Here is a 23,313-nt window from a genome sequence, read left to right as displayed (position 1 = left end):
AGAGGCAGAAAGAAACCATACTATCTAGTTTAAGAGACTGTGATGAGGAGTATGGATTATATTCAGCGTATTGAAAACCGTGGAAGGATTTTGAAATTACAGTTTTTACTAACAACAACAAAAAAACCCCAAACTTTTTGCCTGCAGAAAGCAAAGTCAGTAGAGGAAGTGGGAGAACGGAAAGGAGGTCATTACAGTAGTCCACATGAATGATGATGGAGGTGTGTTCTAAAGTGATGGGAGCAAGTGGTGGGAGAGACGAGGACAGGTTTGAGGTATTTTGTAGGTAGAACCAGTGGGACTTAGTATGAAGTGTGAGGGACAAGGGAAGTAAGGACAATACTCAGGGCTTTTTTGGCTTGAGCAAAACCTGAGCTCAGTGAGGAGGAAAATTGAGTTTATTTTTGATAATGTTAATTTTGCGATGTTTGTAAGTCATCTAGTGGACATGTCAGATGGCAGACGGTTATGCAATCCTGGAGCTCAGAGGTTTGAGATGAGATATACAGATGGTATTCAAAGTTGTGGAATGAATGAGATCATTTCTAGGGAGGGAATGCCCTAGGAACTCTAGCTTTCAGAATTTGCATGTGTGGGCAACATTCTTGCTTTGCTTTGTGAAAAAACAAAAGATAAAACTGCAGCACAGAAAGTTTGGTTTATTTCTAGCATGTATTAAACAGTATGTGCTTTTTTTCCCCTTCAATTTGATGGTAGTATGGTATATGATCATGGCATCTGGTCCCATCACTTCATGGCAAATAGATGGGGAAACAATGGAAACAGTGAGAGACTTTGTTTTTGAGGGTTCCAAAATCACTGCAGATGGTGATTGCAGCCATGAAATTAAAAGATGCTTGTTCCTTGGAAGAAAAGCTGTGACCAACCTAGACAGCATATTAAAAAGCAGAGACATTACTTTACCAACAAAGATCTGTGTAGTCAAAGCTGTGGTTTTACCAGTAGTCATGTATGGATGTGACAGTTGGACTGTATAGAAAGCTGAGTGCCAAAGAATTGATGCATTTGAACTGTGGTGTTGGAGAAGACTCTTGAGAGTCCTTTGGACAGCAAGGAGATTCGGTCAGTCAATCCTAAAGGAAATCAGTCCTCAATATTCATTGGAAGGATTGATGTTGAAGCTGAAACTCAAATACTTTGGCCACCATATGTGAAGAACTGACTCATTGGAAAAGACCCCAATGCTGGGAAAGATTGAAGGTGGGAGGAGAAGGGAATAACAGAGAATGAGATTGTTAGATGGTTGGATGGCATCACTGGCGCGATGGATGTGAGTTTGAGTAGGCTCTGGGAGCTGGTGATGGACAGTGAGGCCTGGTGTGCTGCAGTCCATGGGATCGCAAAGAATTGGACACGACTGAGCAGCTAAACTGAATGGTGTATGAGAAAAAAGTCTAAAGCTCCACCCTACCACTTGTTGAATGAATAACTAGACACCTACTAGTTGTATGACTTTGAAATTCTACCTCTCTGAGTCTCAGTGTTTTATCTGCTAAAAGGAGTAAGAGGAGAGTTGTTTTGAAGATTAAATGAATTAAGTTTTCCAAAGTGCCCAGGACAGTGTCTGATACATAGTAAATACTCAATATTCCTTATTTTCCCTTTCCTTGCTTTTAGTTCATTGGTGTATGTATCTTTGAGCAGGCAAGCCACTCTGAAACAGGTTGTTTCCTCAGTGCATCTTCAGTGCTCTTCCCCTATTCTCATCAGTGTTATGGAGAAAGACAAATATAAACATATAACACAGAAACATATGAGTGTGTAGCATGGTATCTTAAATATCTGAAAACTCTTCTATGCTAAATGTTCATACACTATTTTTGTCCTGTTTTTCTTAAACTGTTATAACTCTGCTGCTTTCAAAGAAGATTATCTCTTAAATAATGAAACACTGAGATAAAGGTTTGTTTTGAAATATGTTTGAAGTCTAATGAGCAGGAGAATGAATTCAGTTCAGTTTAGTCACTCAGTCGTGTCTGACTCTTTGCGACCCCATGAACCACAACACGCCAGGCCTCCCTGTCCTACACCAACTCCCGGAGATCACCCAAACTCATGTCCATTGAATCAGTGATGCCATCCAACCATCTCATCCTCTGTCGTCCCCTTCTCCTCCTGCCCTCAATCTTTCCCAGCATTAGGGTCTTTTCAAATGAGTCAGTCAGCTCTTCTCATGAGGTGGCCAAAGTACTAGAGTTTCAGCTTCAACATCAGTCCTTCCAATGAATACCCAGGACCGATCTCCTTTAGGATGGACTGACCGAATCTCCTTGCAGTCCAAGGGACTCTCAAGAGTCTTCTCCAACACCACAGTTCACAAGCATCAATTCTTTGGCGCTCAGCTTTCTTCACAGTCCAAGTCTCACATCCATACATGACCACTGGATAAACCATGGCCTTGACTAGACGAACCTTTGTTGGCAAAGTAATGTCTCTGCTTTTTAATATGCTGTCTAGGTTGGTCATAACTTTCCTTCCAAGGAGTAAGCATCTTTTAATTTCATGGCTGCAGTCACCATCTGCAGTGATTTTGGAGCCCAGAAAAATAAAGTCTGACACTGTCCCCATCGTTTCCCCATCTATTTCCCATGAAGTGACGGGACTGGATGCCATGATCTTAGTTTTCTGAATGTTGAGCTTTAAGCCAACTTTTTCACTCTCCTCTCCCTTTCATCAAGCGGCTCTTTAGTTCTTCTTCATTTTTTGCCATAAGGGTGGTGTCATCTGCATATCTGAGGTTATTGATATTTCTCCTGGCAATCTTGATTCCAGCTTGTGCTTCCTCCAGCCCAGCCTTTCTCATGATGTTCTCTGCATATAAGTTAAATAAACAGGGTGACAATATACAGCCTTGATGTACTCCTTTTCCTATTCGGAAACCATGGAACCAGTCTGTTGTTCCATGTCCAGTTCTAACTGTTGATTGAAAATGAATTAAAACAGTATTATAGAAATTTTCACTCAGGACTTCCCTGCCAGTCCAATGGTTAGGACTGTGTGCTCCATTGAGAGGGCACAGATTCCATCCCTGGTTGGGAAACTAAGATCACGCATGCCACAGGGCAGCCAAAAAAAAAAAAAAATTCCACTCTTGTGTATTAAAGCTTTGTAATTATTAACACAGAATTCTCAATTGTGTATTAAATTGTTCATTATCAGATATAAAATTGGATAATCTAATACTTTGAAGGCAAAGGTAGAGTGTTAAATTTGAATCTGTGAAGTCTACCTCTAATTCATTGGCACAGTATTACAGAAGAACCTCAAGTACCCTGTGATAAAGTGGAAAATCCCATTTAGTAAATTTATCACAACCCAATTACCTTTCATTTATGAATTTATATCATTGTGGAATGATATGCTATATTCCATTAATTCTAAAAAACCTTTTTTTCTCATTTTTAGAATTTGGAAATTAGAATTATCTTTCAGTAGATATAATATGAAGTTATGTATTTTCTTTGTAATTGGCAGTGTATTTTCTTGGTGGTACATAAGATAACAGTTGCCTTGTAATTGATGGAAAAGCTATGACCTCAACATAGACATCATACTAAAAAGCAGAGACATTTCTCTGCCAATAAAGGTCCGTCTAGTCAAAGCTATGGTTTTTCCAGTGGTCATGTATGGATGTGAAAGTTGGACTATAAAGAAAGCTGAGTGCTGAAAAATTGATGCTTTTGAACTGTGGTGTTGGAGAAGACTCTTAAGTCCCCTGGATTGAGATTGACTAGTTTTCTGTGATTATGGTTTCTGTGTGTCTGCCCTCTGATGCCCTCTTGCAACACCTACCATCCAAAATCACTGCTGATGGTGATTGGAGCCATGAAATTAAAAGATGCTTACTCCTTGGAGGGAAAGTTATGACCAACCTAGATAGCATATTAAAAAGCAGAGACATTACTTTGCCAACAAAGGTCCGTCTAGTCAAGGCTGTGGTTTTTCCAGTAGTCATGTACGGATGTGAGAGTTGGACTGTGAAGAAAGCTGAGTGCCGAAGAATTGATGCTTTTGAATTGTGGTGTTGGAGAGGACTCTTGAGAGTCCCTTGGACTGCAAGGAGATCCAACCAGTCCATTCTGAAGATCAGTCCTGGGTGTTCTTTTGAAGGAATGATGCTAAAGCTGAAACTCCAGTACTTTGGCCACCTCATGCAAAGAGTTGACTCATTGGAAAAGACTCTGATGCTGGGAGGGATTGGGGGCAGGAGGAAAAGGGGACGACAGAGGATGAGATGGCTGGATGGCATCACTGACTCAATGGACGTGAGTCTGAGTGAACTCCGGGAGTTGGTGATGGATAGGGAGGCCTGGCGTGCTGCAACTCATGGGGTCGCAAAGAGTCGGACATGACTGAGCGACTGAACTAAATGCTTATATAAAGTAAGAGTCACTTTTTTAAGATCAGATCATGTTTTTTACATTTATTTTCTGCTTAATATTGTTAAGTATAACACACCAGGTCAGCAAACTTTCTGTAAAAGGCCTCCATGTAAATATATTAGGCCTTGTGGGCCAAAAATCTGTTGCACTTATTCAACTCTGCTGTTCCACAGAAGGAGCTTTAGACAGTACATATGAACATAGTTATGTTGCAGTAAAACTTTATTTACAAAGTAAATTTGGCTCAAATTTGATCCATGAGCTGTAGTTTGCCAATCCATAGTAGAACATTATAATGATCAAAATCACTTCTCAAACATTCATTCCTCAAAATACTTTTTCTGGGTCATCTTTGATTCTTTGCATGTGTATTCTATACCAAGTTTTCTTTTTGTTCCTACCAGTTGTTTGATCTCTTGTGTCTGTGTCTAAATCAGGTTCATCGTACTAGTTCATGAGGCAGTAGATATTTTGTCATTGTCCATGTGAGTGATCTTTGGTTCAGATTTGTTACCCACTTGTAACAAATGATTCGACAGTTTGTTTTTTGTTGCTTCATACAATAAGCTAAGATCAGTGAAAAGTTATTAACGAATTAATGAATCTGAGATTTTTAAATACTGTGCCTGAGAATAGAGTTGGTACCAGAAAGTCGGCTGCATTTGGATCCATGCTAATCAAGTTGAATCTGAGAGTTATGGTAATGAAGTTGAATATGAGAGGCAGCATGATAAAGTCATTAAGAACACTAACTCTGGAGCCAGACAGCCCGATTAACTCTAGGCTCTACTACCCCTTACTAGTATGTGACCTTGGGCTAGTTATAGTTACTTAACCTCTCTGTGCCTCAGTCTCGTCTTCTGCAAAATGTGGACAGTAGTACTTACAGAGTTTGAATATTCAGTGAGTACCTAAAATTTAACTCATAAATAGATATGAATAGGATTTTAAGCATAGGATAGATGATCTTTAGAAATAATTCCATTACTATTGAATGTAATTAAGTCAGAATACTGCTGCTGCTGCTAAGTCTCTTCAGTAGTGTCCAACTCTGTGCGACCCATAGACGGCAGCCCACCAGGCTCCCCCGTCCCTGGGATTCTCCAGACAAGAACACTGGAGTGGGTTGCCATTTCTTTCTCCATGCATGAAAGTGAAAAGTGAAAGTGAAGTTGCTCAGTCGTGTCCGACTCTTAGCAACCCCATGGACTGTAGCCTACCAGGCTCCTCTGTCCATGGGATTTTCCAGCCAAGAGTACTGGAGTGGGGTGCCATTGCCTTCTCCAGTAAGTCAGAATACTTGCCATTTAAAATGACAAATTAAAAGGAGCTCATAATGAGTAATTTTCTCCTTTCTATCATGAATATAGTCAAACTATCAGTGTTTTCTCTGTGTTTACCTAGATGGCAACATCCAGTATCTGGCTCTTAGTGAATGTTAATTAAATAAATGAGAATTTGTATTTTTTTTCAAGGTGCTAATTTTCCAATTATAAGATCCATCTTTTGTCTGATTTGGAGAAAGTGATGTCTTGCTTGTTGAAAAACATGTTTTATATTGCACTATAATCTAAAATCTGTGAATTTTTCTTAAGACATTTCTGTAAGCCATTATTTCCCTCACTTTTAATGCCTCCTAGGGATATTTCTCTAAGAGAATGCTGTAATGGTACACAAATATATTTAACTTTTTTTTGATCTCAGAATAGGCTGGATTAATAACTGACATTAAAATGGTGATGAGAAAAAGATTGGCTAGTTCATTTCATGGCAGTCTTGGCTTCTATTTTCCTTATGTTATAACTTGTGAGATATGAATTTATTTCAGTCTTTAGTAATAAGAAGACATCTTTTCCATAATATTTCTTTGCTCACCCACATATTTTTTTTTTTTTTGTATAACTGCGATAAGGATTTTTTTTTTTTTTTTTACTGTTTACTATTTATTTGACTGTGCCAGGTCTTTATTGAGGTATGTGGGGCCTTAGTTGCAGCATATAGTATCTAGTTTCCTAACCAGGAATTGAACCCAGGTGCCCTGTATTGGGAAATGCAGAGTCTTAGCCACTAGACCACCAGGGGAGTCCCTGCCAGTTTTAACCCTATGAAATTGCTGATACTCTACCCTTTCTGACATAACAAAAATGGCATTTTATTTGATTCAGCCTAATAGAAAGCAGGATTTTTTTTCCTGAAAATCTTTTACTTTTTGTAGTTTCATTTGATTTCAGCAGTTTGTCACTTTCATTCATTTAACAACATAATAAAACTTTTTTCATCTTTAACTTTTGATAATAGCCACCTTCCAGGAGCCTTTGTGAACTGTAAATGGTTGGTTAGAAGCTATCTGTTGAGCTTTTAATGTTCTGGCACCATGTAAAAGGCTTTTCATGTATTATCTCTGATCCTAACAATAGACCTGAGAGAGGAATTATTAATAATATAAATGGCAGGGCTAGGATTTGGATTCTTTTTAATGACCTAGTCTTGGAAGTTACATAGTATTACTTCCAGCGTCCTATTTGTCAGTAGTTCCCCATTCAGGAGAAAGGGAAATGGGCTCTTCTTTTTGAAAGTATCTTACGAATTTGTTGGCATTTTAGTTTTTAATTTTCAAAAAGTATTGATTTATTTGGCTGTGCTGAGTCTCAGTTGAGGTGTGTGGGATCTAGTTCTCTGACCAGGGATCTAACCCAGGCCCCCTACATTGGGACCTCAGAGTCTTAGCCACTGAACCACCAGGAAGTCCTGTAATTTGTTGACATTTTAAAGTCACTGGAAGATTCTGGAGAGTTTTAGACGTGTTTTCTGTCATGATGAAAAATTTATTTTGCCCTTTAAAAATGTTTCTACTCTTTGATGTCAGTGTAGGTGATTTACAATTAATGGTCATTCCTGAGTTCTTTGTCTTCCAGATTGTAACTTGAGACATGGTCTATTAATTATACACAATGGAGGCACTTAGTCTGACTGTTCTTACTGGTACAGGGATTTTAATCTTCCAGTTTTTTCCTATTTGTTTAATAATTTTTTACCTATTTTATTGGCTTTACAAAATATATAACTATTCTATAAGCTGTCTTTATGGTTGAGTCTGCGAAAGAACTAATTACCATGCCTCTTATTTATGCTGAAAATTATGTTGTTGTTTTTTTGCCAGATTTATCTTTTGATTAAACGTAGGTGTCAGTTAGTTTACACCCTGCTCACAGGCAGTCTGCTGGAGTGACTGCCCTAAAGAAAATTAGAGACCTCGTACAGAACTAAGCCTGAAACACAGGAAACGTGCAGGAGAACCAGGTACAGTCCCTGGAGAAGGACATGGCAACCCCCCACTCCAGTATCTTGCCTGGAGAATCCCATGGACAGAGGAGCCTGCGGGGCTATGGTCCTTGGGGTCACAAAAGACTCAGACATGACTGAGTGACGAAACGACAGCACCGAAACATTTGTGATAGAATCTTCCAGTGTGTGTATGAAAGAAGATGCCAGATTTTCTAGAGAGCTTGGAGATGTTGAGTGTGGAAAAAGGGCTGATAACTCTGGTATAAAACACACCTGTGTATTTATGGCTAATCTGGAGAGCAGAATGGGGTACTCTGAGGTAACCTGAATTGCAGTATTTCTTCATGTGATGTGTTGTATTCGACAGGGGAAATAATTGCATTGAGGGTTTTATGTTCATCTTCAGATTTCACCCGTCAACTTGTGTGCACAAAAGTCAGAAAAGTCCTCTCTCTGATTTAATGCTTTATAGTGAGTCAGTGATAAAACTAGAACTAAAACCCAAGAGTATAGTGACTTAGACCACACTTGATGATCTTATCTTCCTTAGTAAGCTCTCATTCTTTGGCCTAAATTTCTAGAGACTTTCCTTATGAGTTTCTTGTTTTTCTTTAACCTACCATACTGTTTTTTTAACATTTTTGTCTTTCTTTGGTATATAGTTCTATGAACTTTGTTAGATACCCAGATTAGGATAACCTGTACCATAGTATAAACTAGAATACTTTTATCACCCTTAAAACTTCCTTATTCTGCTTATACACATTCTCTCCAACTCTAGCGCCTGGCAAATGCTAATGTCATCAGTAAAGTTTTCTCTTTTTAAAAGTACCCTATAATTGGAATCATGCAGTATGTGACCTTTTGAGCCTTTTCTTTCATTCAACATAATGCCTTTGTTCAAGTTATTGTGTGTATCAGGGGTTTATTCACTTTTACTGTTGAGTTACATGTGTGTGCCACAGTTTGTATATCCATTAACTCATGGAAGGACATTTGGGGTGTTTCCATTTTTCTGGCAATAACAAATAGAGTTTCTGTAAACTTTTGTGTATGGGCTTCCCCGGTGGCTAAGTGGTAAAGAACTCGTCTGTCAATGTAGGAGACGTAGGTTTGATCCCTGGGTTGGGAAGATCCCCTGCAGAAGAAAATGGCAACCCACTTCAGTATTCTTTCCTGGGAAAGCCCATGAACACAGGAGCCTGCGGGACTATAGTCCATGGGGTTGCAAAAAAGTCTGACACCAGTTAGTGACTAAAGAACAACAGCAAATTTTTGTGTATAGTTTTTGTGTCATCATAAGTTATTTCTCAAGTATACAAGTTGGCAAACTTTTTTCTGTAAAGGACTAGACAGGCTATATTTTAGGCCATATGATCTCTGTTGTGACTACTCTGCTCTTGTAGGATGAAAATAGCCATATACAATACATAAATTTTTGAATGGATGTGGCTGTGTTCCAGTAAGACTTTATTTACAAAACTGGAATGGCACATGGCCATACTTTTCCAACCCCTGTTTAGTGGCAAATGTCTAAGAGCCGGATTACCAGGTACATGATAAGTATACTTGATAAGAAACTGCCAGCTTATTGATTTTTCAAATATTTGAATTATGGAATTTTAATGAACTCAGACTTTAGTGTTCACGCATCAGACCTACATAATTTATGGTAAGACAGGCTTTGGTCTTATCTTATACTGAGGATGTATGTTGCCTCCTACTTTTATTCATATTCATGTGAGGTTTTTACGTGGATGAATCTTGTCTTCCTAGATAAAATACGACCTGAATTTTAGTAATTTTTATTTGACTTATGGAAGATATGATGAGGTATTACAAGCAGATTGTTTCTCTCAGGGATGTATTAAGAACAGAATCATAGTGAGAGCTGCTAGATTTTTAAATCAATCAAACAGTTGATTTTTTTTTTCCCTAAAAATTGAGTGTGACTGCATAGACAGCTATCACACCATAACATCCAGTCTCTTTATATGTATTTGTTCATTTTTTTCATTATTAAAGCCAGACTGTTTAGCCACAATGGAAGCTCATCTGGGAGATCACTGTCTTCATTTTGTGTAAGCTCCAGATGACAAATTAGGTATTAAATCTTAGGTTTATGCTCATGTCCCTGGAGTTCTAAGGGACAGCATTCTCCAGTTGCTATTGGAAAGCTGTTGTTTCTGTTGGTTTTGTCTGTGGGATGCAGACTTAGCTTTTTGCTAGTAGTGTTTTTTTTTGGTGATTCCCGTGGCCACAGAGCAGGAGTGTGAGGTTCAAAGGAAGGCAAAGAATCTCGGATATATCAGTAACTAATGATCCTGGAGATGGTGAATAAAACAAAGGAGGTGTATCTTTCTGGTTATGGTTTGCAATTAGTTATGCTCTTCTGAAAAAGCAGTGAAGCCCTAAGACAACATCAAAGAGGTAGAAGAACATTTTGTACTGATTGTTGTCCTCCTACTTGTCTTGATGAGATGGTTGGAATATTATATCTGTGAGTGGGAAGTGCTAATGTTTATGTATGCTTTATTATAAAGTATGGCTAATGACTGCCATATTGGACATCACAGGCTTAATTTCTTCCATGTTCACTAGATTAGAATCCCTATAAAAGAGGTGTTGAATATGCAACTTCTTGGTAGTCTAATATTCTCACTTAGCTTCTGACTTTTTGCAGTCAAGCAGTAGTCACTCTCTCTGGCTCTTTGGTTATTAAATTTTAATACAAGTCTGATTGTCTCTAAGTATGTAACTTCTTTGTAAGCCAAGGAGAGTTAAAAGCATTTCCACCATTCGATCCTGTTTTCTTCCATAATGCAGTTATCCAGAGCAGGATTGTCCTGTGCTGTTAGTCTTGTCCTGGGAATATAAGATGAAACTCTACTGAGTACTGCCCTGTGAGATTTCCTGGGTCACTTTGTCCTGTCTTAGCAACACGCTGATGGTTTACAGCCACCTATGCCCAAGAGTTTTAAAAGTACCTGAACAATATTTACATTATTTACTAACAAGATAAAAAGGTTAAGAGTGCCTTCCATAAAATCTGACCTTACGTTTCTATGGCAGTGGTTCTCGACCCTGGGTGCATGTTAGAATCAACTGGAGAACCTGTGAAAGCAATACTTGGGCTCCAGCCCCAAAGATTTCAATTCAAATGAGTGGGTCCTGGGCATCAGAAACCTTTTTCAAGGTCCCTAGTTAACTCCTGTGTCCAACCAGGGTTGAAAATCCCTCTTGTGTAAGAAAATTAGTGGACCTGGGCTAGCCATGTCAAGTAAAATATTCTGAATTAAGAGACTAAATTCATTATCTTTTCCACCTTCTTTCCAGTTGGAGCCCAGATTTCAAGTCTTGAGTAAAAATACCATCAGGGGAATGGGCCCTATTGTGTTCACACATTCTGAACCTGTTGTTCAAGGAATCCCCTAAAGGTCAGTGTATGGGAAAAGAAATTAGTGGGGTTTTATTTTTAATCTATACTACCATTGAGTTTATTGGTAGATTAAGATTGCAAATTACTTGTGAGTAGAAATACCATTTTTAATTTACTAGATTTTAAGTGCTACCATTATAAATTGATTAATATATCATGTTTAAGAAGTACTTATATATCTTCTCATTTATTTTTAATAGGCTATTAAAGGAGCATAATATTATATTACTTATCTTTGTGCTTAGACACATATTACATAGCTTTGCAAAAATATTCAAGAAATTAAGCACAATGATTGATTCTGGGAAGGCCAACTGAGGCCCAGTGGTGGGATATTCATTATTTTTACTGTCTTCTTCTTTGTATTATTTATTTTAACCCTCAGCATACATTAAATTTCACAAAATCTTTTTCAGTAGATAAAAATGCTTTTTTAAAAAAAGTTTTGCAGGTATGCTTATAGTTTTTTCTATTTGGAAAATTAAAAATAATATCACAATCATTTAACTTGAAGATTTCTGCTTATTATCTGGTAAATTACCTCTTGTTTTAGACGTGTTATTTAAGTGTATGTCTGCTCTTTCCTCTGAGCCTACCTCCTGGGTTTCTGTTTTGCTTTACATTTTCTCATGGCTCTTTCATGTGCTGTATATAAAAGAATGGGCCCTACCTAGATGACGACACTATCATTCTTCCAGTACCTCAGTCTGGAAATCTTAATTCTTCTTTGTCTGTTTCACTTGATCCTGAAAGACATCTCATTTCCAGATTGTTAACCCTGCACTGGTGACATTTCCCATCCAGTCGCCCCTCACTCCCGCTTCCACTGGCCCTGCTTTTATCACTGAGGGATCATTAAAGTAGCCATTGCACACTTCACACTGTGCTTAGAAGTATCCTCTCAACATACATTACTCTCTTGCTTAATCGGCATTTTTTGTTAACCCAGACTGAATGGCCTTTTATGATCTGCCCTTGTCTACCTATTCTACGCAGACCTCACTTCCAGCTTTTCCCCTGTGCTCCAGCTCTGCTAACCTACTGGAAGGAGACAGCAGCATGTTTGTGCCCTCTCTTGAGTATGCATATGATCTGGATCTGTTGAGTATGCACATGGTCTGTATATGGCCAAAATTAAGGGTGGGCTTATTTGTCAGCTGAATGAACTCCTATTTAGTTTCCAAGATTAAGTTCAAACGTCATCTTCTCTATTGATTGTTAAATGTTCCTTTGTGTCATAGCATCTTGTTTATTTATTGTTTATTATGGTAGCCATCACATTCCTCTGTAATATCTTTTAGCTTAACTATGAACCCTTAGAAGGTAATCTGTTTAACTTTCTGTTACTAACACTTAACAGAGTTGCTGGATGTGTTAGAAGAAGTGTTAGAAATGAACAAGGAAATGAAAGTTAACACATACAAAATTGCGTACTATTTATAATCACTGGAACTTACTAATCAATGTTGTAATAACTTAGTAAACTATACATTTAGGTAAACTTCAACTTTACATTGAAGACAAGAGTTATTTACTAAGCTGAATGACTGAGTTTGAGGAAGATGTTTGCCTTTAAAAGAGCTGATATTTTTAAAGTACCTTTAGATGATTCGAAAGAGTACTTTTTATGCAGATAGATTTATACTAAGTACAAGGCATTTTGACAGTTAATTATTTAAATCAGAAACCGAGTCAGCTTTTATTAACATAGCCAGAGCTTATGTTCTTGGAATGCTATATTTACTTAACATTTATTCTGTTGTTTCAACGTTTACTTAATTTCACTGCATATTCATTTGGATATTAGTACCCATTGGTTGGCCTTTTATCATTTCTTAACTTGAATGTAAGTATCATAGTAGAAAATCACTGTAGTTCACAATGTCATATTCCTTATAGATACTTGAATATATATTAAAACTGATTCTGTGCTAATTTTTTTAAACAAGAGTTACCAGTTTTTATAGATCTACTCTTAATGCATGTCTAAATTTATCTACAGTAGATAAAAGATTTCCACATAAAGATAATTGAGTAAAAGCATTTGTATTCTCTTATCCTTCCTAATGCTAACTAAAAGAATGAAGACTAGGGAAGAATTCTTGTAACTTGAGTGAAGTGAGGAGAAAACTAAGCCTCAGACTGCAAGAAGAGCTGTAACCTTTAGAACAAATGGAGACATTTGTGTGCAGACATCTTAAACAGAGCTCTCCCAAAGTAGGTGGCATAGAGGTCTCAGCATGGCAGGCCAGGTGAGGCTGCAGGAAAAGAGACAGATGCAGTTTTTATGCAGAGAAGAGTAGGAAAACCTAGCCGAGTGGAGGAGATCGTGTACAGAGCTGTCGCCTTGGTATCAGTGGATTTGGAGCAGCCAGAGAAGTAAACACCGAATCACAGTGCAGACAATCAGCAGCTTAACATTCCCCCCTCCTCCCCCACTTTAACCTCGCTGGCTTCATTAGGATTCTCCAACCATGCTAAGCACGTCCTTCCCTCCAGCCTTTGATTTTGCTTGTCCCTCAGCCTGGAAAATTCTTCCCCTAGAAATTCTTACGGATTACTCCCTCATTCATTCACGTTTCTATTCTGCTGTGAACTCAGAAGGGCATTTTGAGTTGACTGTGCATACTCAAGCAAGCAAGCAACCTCGGAGCATTTTATTTGCAAAGCTTGCTGCTTTTTTCCTTGCATCCATCACCACCAGACTTGTGTATTGATTTATTTAGTTTTTCTTTCTTTCACGTGAATCTGAGCTCCCAAAGGACACATACATATCACAATGGTATGTTCCACCTCTCTATTCCAAACACCTAGAACACTGCCAGGCATGTAATTGTTGCTTAATAGATGAGCACACAGTTCTTCCCATACGCAGCAGCGTGTACCCAGTACAAACTGGCAAATCCCATATGGAGAGACTTAAAGGACATCATCTGCCGCTAGCAATAATTCTTTTTTTTTTTTTTTTTTTACAATTTTTAGTGTTTATTTAGATTGAGTTAGTTAAGGGTAATAGTAACAGAATTTTGAAAGGTAGGTGATTTCAAAGATGACTTTAATAGTTTTTATTATACTATTCCTTGTTATTTACAGGGATTCATGTTCTTTAATCAATATTTAAAAAATGATCTCTAATTACATGGTGCTTTAAAAAACAAATTCATCTTCCTATATTGTTGAAGTTAGAGAGCCAGACAAGACAAGTTTGAGGAAGCCTGGTAAGGAGCCCAGACAGCCTAAGAGGAGGGCAGTTATCTTGGAGAGCATCATGATTCCAGAATGGATCCCTTAACATAAATCTGAAAACTTAATTTTGCCACTTCAGCCAGAAGTCATTTGGGTGGCTTTCAGGGACAGGCTCGCAGCATGTCACCAGAGTGCCATTGTATTTGTTTACACTATTAGGATACTCTCTTGGAATGCAGACATATCCCACCTAGGACACTGCTTTCCTGGGCACAATGCACATGGGGAATAAGATTACTAATGAGAAAGTTTTTTTAGCAGAGACCCTTGGATAGTCTTGAGAGGTGTTTTCTTCAGGCTCATGCCAAGCTGGATGACCTACCCCGGCTGCACAGAAGCCCCCACCAGATTCCTGTGTCTGCCATATTCAGTGTTTCTCTGTTCCTTGGATAGTGCTAACTCAAAATACCAAATTCTTGCTCTTTGGGTTCCCATTTCTAGCTCTCATGCAGATATAGAATCACTCAAATTCAGGAAAAGGGATGAGGATATAAGTCCCAAGATGCTTGATTTTTATAGTAAAAAAAAAAAAAAAAAAGCAATAATTCTTTATTTTGATCCTGATTCATATAAAATAATTGTAAAAATAATGACGTTTATAAAGTCATTGAACGTTTGACCACTGGATGCTTGATACTAAAGAATGTATAGTAGTACTGTGAATCAGTCAGGATTTAGTTGCAGAGAACAGAATTCATTCTAGCCAGTTTAAGCAGGAACAGGCTTATTAAGGGTATATGTGTGGGCTTAGCCGTGTCCAAACTCATTGTGACCCCATGGACTAACCCACCAGGCTCCTCGGTTTATGGAGAGATAGAAAGGGCTGAAGAAACAGATTTTAAGCTCACAGTTGACCTTTTACAAACATCTCCCATGCAGTACCATGGAGCTGGACCATCAAGGGAGCTGCTGGTTTCTCTGTGGGTCAGGATGCGATTGTAAGGGTTAATGAACTGTGGCCAGCCGGCAAAATCTGGCTTCAAGAATTTATCTGTGTCCTTTCAGTTAAGAAGAAGTTTTGCAGTTTTTAAACGGTTGAACAAGTCAAAAGAAGAATAATAGGTTTTTAAAAAGTTATTATTGAGGTATAATTGATGTCCAACACTTTATAATTTAAGGTGTACTGCTAATGATTCAGTATTTGTATATATTGCAAAACCATCATTACAATAACTCTATTTAACATCCATCACCACACATGGTTACATTTTTGTTCTTATGATGGTAACTTTAAAGATTTACTTTCTTAACAATTTCAAATATGTAATACAGTCTTAATAACTACAGTTGCCATGCTGGTCCATATATCCTCATGACTTAACTCATGTTATAACTGGACATTTGTACATTTTGACTCCCTTCCCCAATTTGCCCACTCCCGTCCCCTCACCTCTGGCAACCAACACTGTTTTCTGTACTAGGAGCTTGATTTTTTGTTTTTTTAGATTCCACTTATAAGTAAGATCATATGGCGCTTATTTTTCTCTGTCTGACTTATTTCACTTAGCATATGCCCATAAGGCCCACCCATGAAGTCGCAAATGGCAAATTTCCTTCTTTTATGGCTGAATAATATTCCATTGAGTTCTTGTACACATTTTCTTCATTCGTCAGTGGACACTTTGATTGTTTCCATATCTTGGTTGTATATAATGCTGAGGTGAACATGGGGGGTGTATATGTCTTTAGTTAGTGTTTTAATCTTCTTCAGATAAATGCCCAGAAGTAGAGTTGCTAGATCATATGATAGCTCTATTTTTAATTGTTTGAGGAACCTCCACTCTGTTTCCTAACTGGCTACACCGTCTTACATTCTGAACAGCAGTACACAAGATTGGAATAGTCTTTTGTGTCACCTGAAAATTTTACGAAATTTCAGTATCTGTACATAAACTTATTAGGATGCAGCCATACTTTTTACTTACCTGTTGTCTATGGTTGCTTTCACACTACACTGGCAACAGAAACCACTTGGCAAGATTTATTATCCAGCCCTTAAAGAAAAAGTTTGCCAAACTCTGCTCTAGAATACACACAGTATTATGGGCAGCCAGACGTATGTGTCGCATCCTGCCTCCCAGCAACCAGAAGGTAATTACTGAATCTTGAAATCTCTGTGGCTTCACATTGTGAATGTCAGCAAGAGTGTGGTTTCTGTTTCACTTGTGCCTTTCAGAATCTTGGGCGAGTAGATTTGATTGGCTGAACCTATGTTGCAGCAAGAACCTATTTGCAAAGGAGTCTGTGGAAAGCCTGTTCTTTGTTTCCCAGCCCCTGTGATTAAACATTCTGCCTAATTCAGTTCTCAGTGCCTTTATAGAAGTTGCAACCATCTTGCTTCAGTAAAAGCAGACTAATAGACTTTTACTAATAGACTTTTTTAGTCCGTGTGTATATGTGTTAGTCACTCAGTTGTGTCCAAAACTTAGCCATCCCATTGACTGTAGCCTGCCAGGCTCCTCTGTCCATGAAATTCTCCAGGCAAAAATATTGGAGTGAGTTGGCACTTCCTTCTCCAGGGTATCTTCCCGACCCAGAGATTGAACCCGGGTCTCCTGCATTGCAGGCAGATGCTTTACCGTCTGAGCTACCAGGGAAACTTTTAGACTATTAGTCTTTTTTGTTTTGGGCATTATATTGATTCATACTTAATTCAGGTCTGTGATGTTCAACACTGTATCATTTATTATTTTCTTAGACAAAAAGACTGTAGAATTTTTAGCATTGATACATTTATATTTTATGAGGAACATATATATAAGCTTCAAGCAAAATATTCATATCAGAATAAAAATTTACTCTTAGCAATCTCACAAGGAATAGATTTTGCCTTCAAAATAGCAGAGTAGCTAAATCAGGCCAATCAGATAAGGATTCAGGGAGACGTTTCCTGTGAGACTGTTTTGGTGAAAGACTATTTTTAATTTAGATCCTTAGTCATGATATTTTAACTCTTTGAGGTTAAGTCTAAATATTTTCAGGGGTAGGCTTTGGGAAAAAATAAATAAATAGAAGCAGTAAGTCAGAGTTTAAAAAGAAAAAGAGATATAATAAAGTAAATAAAAGTATAAACTCCTAAAGTGCTAGTGAGGCCTGAGCATGGTAGTCTGCCAATAAATGTTTAGCAACTGTCTCTTCAAGAAAAGACCCCACAGAGCCCCCATTTTTAGTGTTTGGTGACTTCTTTGGTAAAATGTTCTCACCATGGCTGGTTTTAGGCTATTAAGGTTTGACACTGACTCTCTACAATTTCTGAAAATTTGGCCATCAAGGTTTTACAAACTGGCATAAGCTAGATCCATCTAAGCTGAGCCTAATAATAGGGTTAAGGAACAGAGGAGGCAGAAATAGTTGACATGAACATTTATAGTGAATATGCAGGGAAAACATTCCATGACACCTAAATTTCTCTTCAAGTCAAAAGTCAGCATCTTTTAAGGATAATATAACAGTATATTATTTTAATCATAGAAGAATAAGATGAATAGTTTCTGATGTTGGAGTAGATTTTTTCTGAGGTTATTATCTTATTTTTCTTTAATGGAAAGAATTGCTCAGAACACGTTAAATTACATAATACATTGTTGCATTTAGTTGCTAGTAGTATATTTTTATTTGTAATTTACTTTGATGCATTCTTCTAGGAAGTTATTTCTTTACTATTTCTGAATATGATTCCGTATTTGGCGTTATGTGTTTGAGTGCCTGGTATGAGAACTGGGAAGGACTTGAACGAAAGAGAACAGGAAACTCAAATGAAAAATGTGATTAGGTGTATGTAACATTTCCCTGGTCTGTCAGATGTGAGATGCTAAGAACTCTCAGCCAAGATATTACTCATGAATCATATTTCTTGTTGCCAGTCTGGTTACACCCTTGGTGGGAGATACACAGAGTAAACATGGATTTTGTGTGTGCATGTTTTTTTAACTTCTTGTGCACAAAAATACTTGCGTTAATTTTGTCCAAATGTTTTTAGAGAGAACAAATAGTACTATCATTGTTAGGAACAGTTAGAAAATAAAATCACAGTTGCTTTCATAAATAAAGTTATTTCATCAAGGCAAAGAGACAGCTTCCATTTAATAAGAAGAGCTCTTGTCTTCAATGTATGTGTCTCGAATTCAAATTTCACCTGATGCTTGTTATTGGATCTTTTTGGCAAGTTGCTTTAACCTCTCTGGGTGTCAGTTTCTTAACCTATAAATTAGGCATTGTACCACTTGTGGTAGGAAATAAATGAATACATTTTGGTGAGGATAACTAGCATCGTACTTGGCTGTGGATCTTAACTCTATTTCCTAGACAAAAACTGTCGCAGAGGCAGGAAACGGGAGTTCCTTAGGGATTAACCCCCGCCCCAGTTGCTAATTGCCAAGGCTGTCCCTCTAGACTCTTAAAATGATTCAAGGGCAGAATGGCTGGTGTTTTCCACTTGGAAAAACTGATTATAAATCATGTGTAGAAAAGTTTGTGTGTGAAGAATTAACATGCAGAGAACAAAGCTGCAAAAACCTGATTGGCTAGAGTAGCCTATGGATGAGCAGGGAAGTCCATTCATGTATTTTTTGTTGTTGTTGAAAATCTTTATAAAAAAATGTGCTTAGTCCTTCCTGATCCTCTTCCTCCCTACAACCCTGCCACTCTGCAGCTTGATTAGGGTTCCCTGCTGTACTTTCTTTCCCCTAGTATCTTATCAATACTTCCCCGGTATCACATGCCACACCTGCATCACACCATGGGCTCTAAGCTCTGTGAAATCAGATATCCTAAAAGAGCTGTCATTTCACAAAAATTAAATGCTACATGTGCTAGTTGTTGATATAAACTGCTGTATCCCAGGGATCCACCCAGAGCAACAGTAGCTGACATTTTACACTTTACTCTTGATTCGGAATGTTATAGGGCAGAAGGCATTATCCTGAACCATAACTCCATAGAAATAAAGGCAGATTATGTCAAAGTTGTAATGACTGAAAGATACTAATTGAAGGTTGCCTTTTTTTTTTTTAATTAAAGCCAAATCTAAGTTATCAAATACTACAGAACCACCTTGGTATTCCCAATGTGATTTTCTGTTGATGGAAACCATGGGTAAGCTTCTCTGAGGACTGGAAGAAGCTCAGATTTATTTTGTTACTAAAAATTGCACAGTTGATTTTGACATAATAAAGAAACCAGTTTTATCTCCCCACCCCATCCCCTTATTTTTCCCTAACAGTGGATCTGAGGGAAGTTGACTGGTTTGGCTTTTCCCTCTCTGAGTCAGGTACTCTTTCCTTATAGTTTATCATATAATATGTGGTAAGTTATCATCACTGGCCACCCTAGGGCCAGCCTCCTCCTCAAGAGGATGGAGGACTCGATCCAAGCTTTATTTTGTTTTGACCATTCAAACAGTCACAGATAATAAAACAAATAAAAACCAAAGAACCCAGAAAACTTTCAGCCAAATATTCCTACAGATACCAGTTTTTTGTGTTTTTTTTTTTGTTTTTTGTTTTTTTTTTCTTGTTGCTTGGGGAGGAGATGAAGTTTCCTTTAAGGAAATTTTTTAATGTCAGAGGAATAAAAAAACTAAATTGAGGAATAGCTAAGAATCGCTTTAGGGAAAAAACATACCTACTTGTATCTGATTTAAATATGGTTTCATTGAGAGTCATTCAAGATATAAAATAGTTGTTATTTAAGTAATTTCAGTTATAAATACATAGTTATTATATAATAAACTGATTTGTTGGGCTTATTTTAAATTCAGAAGTACTGCAAAGTAATTATTTCCTTTAAAGGGCTGTATTTTTAGTGAGGGACAGACAAAAACCCTGTTGAAACAATAGTCTTATCATTCATTCATATGTATTCTTGTAAAATATTTGTCTTGTGTGTATTTCTAGTATTCAAGAACTGGTATGTTGTATATATTTCATCCTATTTCTTAGTTCCTTTCACTCATCATTATGTTTTTAAGATGCACTCATGTGAAATATATACTTTTAACTGAATATGAATGATTCTACATCTTTGTCAATCCTGTTCTTTTTTAAAAATTTTCTTCTAATGATGTCTTTCTTTGTTTCTGTTATTTTTTTGCCACACCATGCGGGATGTGAGGGCATGTGGGATCTTAGTTCCCCAACCAGGGATTCACCCTGTGCATTGGGAGCACAGAGTCTTAACCACTGGACCACCAGGGAAGTCCCCAACCCTGCTCTGCTTACTAAGTTTGTTAGTGATGGGAGTCCCCAGTCATCACGCATACAGTTCAGTAAACACCCATTTACAAGTTCTCACCCTCTTTGGTGTGTATGCTGAGTAGCCGAATGCAGTACTGAACAGCTTACGCCCGTGAGGTCCTCCACCTCTCTGTTTCCCCATCAGTCGTATATGTGCGCCTTTCCACATCTCCACGGACAGGGGCATTTTCCAGCTTTCTGCCTGTTGCTAATCTAATAGACATAAAGTAGCATTTCCATATTTTAGTCTGCATTTCTTTTACTGAGCAAATTAAAATATCTCTTGATATGTTTGGCCTTCCAGTATGCTTGCTCATATTTTTTTCTAATTTGGATAGCTATATTTTTCTTATTGATTTTGGAATTCCTTGTAAATTCTAAATTTTAATCCTTTCCATTTTAGACATTTGAAATATCTTCTCTCGTTGTATTACCTCTCTTTAGCTTGATTCACAGTGCTCTTTACTGAGCCGAATCATTTAATTTTTATGTAACCACATTCATTTTATTTTTGCTTATGGCATACAGCTTTGAATTTATGCTTAAGAAATGTGTACGTAATTCATAAAGGTATCCTCATATATTTTCTTCTCTTTGTAATTTTACCCACATTTTGTGTATGGCTATAGGTATGACTTTTGTTTATTTTATTCTGAGTTTGTCACTTTCCGAATACTATCTACTTAACAATCACCCTTTCCTGGGACCTTTATCATGCATTAGGTTCCCAATACATTTATGGGTCTCTCTCTCTCGTCTTTAACTTAGTTTTGCTCTTAGGTCAGTAAGAACTAGTTTTATCACCAAGGTTTGGTGAAGGACTGTCTTTGAAGGCTTCTCAGGTGGCTCACTGGTAAAGAATCCACCTGCCAGTGCAGGAGCTGCAGGAGATGTGGGTTTGATCCCTGGGTTTGTAAGATCCCCTGGAGAAGATATGACAGCCATTCCAGTATTACCAGAATAATCCCGAGGACAGAGGAGCCTGGCCGGCTACAGTCCACGGAGTCACAAAGAGTTGGACACTACTAAAGTGACTGAGTACACACACACACACACACATGTCTTTGAAATTTAAAATTGTATGATTTAATTTTCAAGCTTCATGAAGTTTCAGCAAGTTTCATTGTTACCTCTTATCTTCCTTAAATATATTTATGTTATGTTTAGTAGCCATTATGATCCTTGAAACAAATATGTTGGAAATTCTTGATCAATTTCTTTAAATATTGTATTCAAATTAAAAATCCATTTAAAAGTATAATTAAATTGTTTCATGGTCTCTTTTTCCTTCATTTTATTTAAAGTGTTAAATTTTGCTTTTTAGTAGCAATCTAGACATGAAATTAAATGACTTGTTACCCTGTCTGAAGTTTGAGAGTATATTAAATAGTTTTAAAAAATTAATCATTCAAAAATTAAAGATAAGTGAAGTTTTAAAAGACCTGGATAAATAATAGCAAGTTTCACTTTAGGGATAATTACTTTGAAGAACCATTCCAGATATTTCAAGTACTCAAGCCTGGTGTAGCTCTCAGTATTTTTTAATGAATTAATATATATTCTACTAGAAACATAGATTATGCATAAACAAAAATTAATTAAAATATCTTGGAATGACTCAGTTTTGACCATAGGATAACTTTCCTGATGTAATTTCAAAAAGAAAAGTAAATCTGAAAAATAATCTATATTTTCTTGATTCTCAAGTCTTTGCTTGCTTCTGTTCCCTACCTAGTATATTTTGCTTAGTACAAATTGTAATTTTTAGAATGTTATATGTACTTTCTTCCCCAGTGGCTCAAGCAGTAAGGGATCTGCCTGCAATATAGGAGATGCAGGAGACTCAGTTAGATCCTTAGGTTGGGAAGATCCCCTGGAGGAGGAAATGGCACCCCAGTGCAGTATTCTTGCCTGGGATCCCATGGACAGAAGAGCCTGACAGGCTGTAGCCCATGGGGTCACAGCAGTCAGACACGACTGAGCAATTAAAAGCACACATGCACATATACTTTGTAGGGGGAAGGTGGTTAGAAAAATGAAACTTTATACACTTCATTTTTAGACAGTTTATTTCTTATAGCTGATATTTTCTGTTTTAGCAATTGGATTCAAAAGCCTAGACATTTGAGATAAGGTAGCTAGTATTTATATATTTAATTTTAACCTCCAATGCTAAATCTTTTAGTAGATATCTGAACTAGGAGATTTTAGTTGTATGCTTTTTACCGCTGTCCCCCATCTTTAGTTGAGATGTTAATTGTCAAATATAAAAGGAGCAGAATGAGAATAGCCAGGTGTGTTTGATCCTTCAGTCCGAAAAGAAACATCAGTGCTTTTTTTTTTAGATTGTTCCCCCAAAATATTGAGAGCTAGACTTTATTATAGAATGTTTAAAATAAATATCAGTTCAGTTCAGTCACTCAGTCTTGTCCGACTCTTTGCCACTCCATGAATTGCATCAGGCCTCCCCGTTTGTCACCAACTCCCGGAGTTCACTCAAACTCATGTCCATTTAGTCGGTGATGCCATCCAGCCATTTCATCCTCTGTCGTCCCCTTCTCCGCCTGCCCCCAATCCCTCCCAGCATCAGAGTCTTTTCCAATGAGTCAGCTCTGCATCAGGTGGCCAAAGTATTGGAGTTTCAGCTTAGCATCAGTCCTTCCAAAGAACACCCAGGACTGATCTCCTTTAGAATGGACTGGTTGGA

The 23,313-nt window shown here is 37.5% G+C and overlaps 1 protein-coding gene across 3 annotated transcripts in view; it reads left to right on the top strand.

Annotated features, from left to right (window-relative positions):
- Positions 1–23,313, top strand: part of WDFY3 (WD repeat and FYVE domain containing 3) — a 283,520-nt gene that overhangs the window by 49,733 nt on the left and 210,474 nt on the right. Inside the window, exon 3 of one of the 3 annotated variants that reach the window (XM_027544938.1) lies at positions 11,025–11,125. The exons of the other annotated variants lie outside the window; for them this stretch is intronic. The gene's annotated coding sequence lies outside the window, so the exon portion shown is untranslated. The remainder of the gene's footprint in view (positions 1–11,024; positions 11,126–23,313) is intronic. 3 annotated transcript variants of the gene reach the window in all.

The sequence above is a fragment of the Bos indicus x Bos taurus genome, chromosome 6 (genome assembly GCF_003369695.1).
Source record: "Bos indicus x Bos taurus breed Angus x Brahman F1 hybrid chromosome 6, Bos_hybrid_MaternalHap_v2.0, whole genome shotgun sequence".
Classification (NCBI taxonomy): domain Eukaryota; kingdom Metazoa; phylum Chordata; class Mammalia; order Artiodactyla; family Bovidae; genus Bos; species Bos indicus x Bos taurus.
Note: the sequence above shows the minus strand (reverse complement) of the source record. Positions and strands in the feature narration are given on the sequence as shown.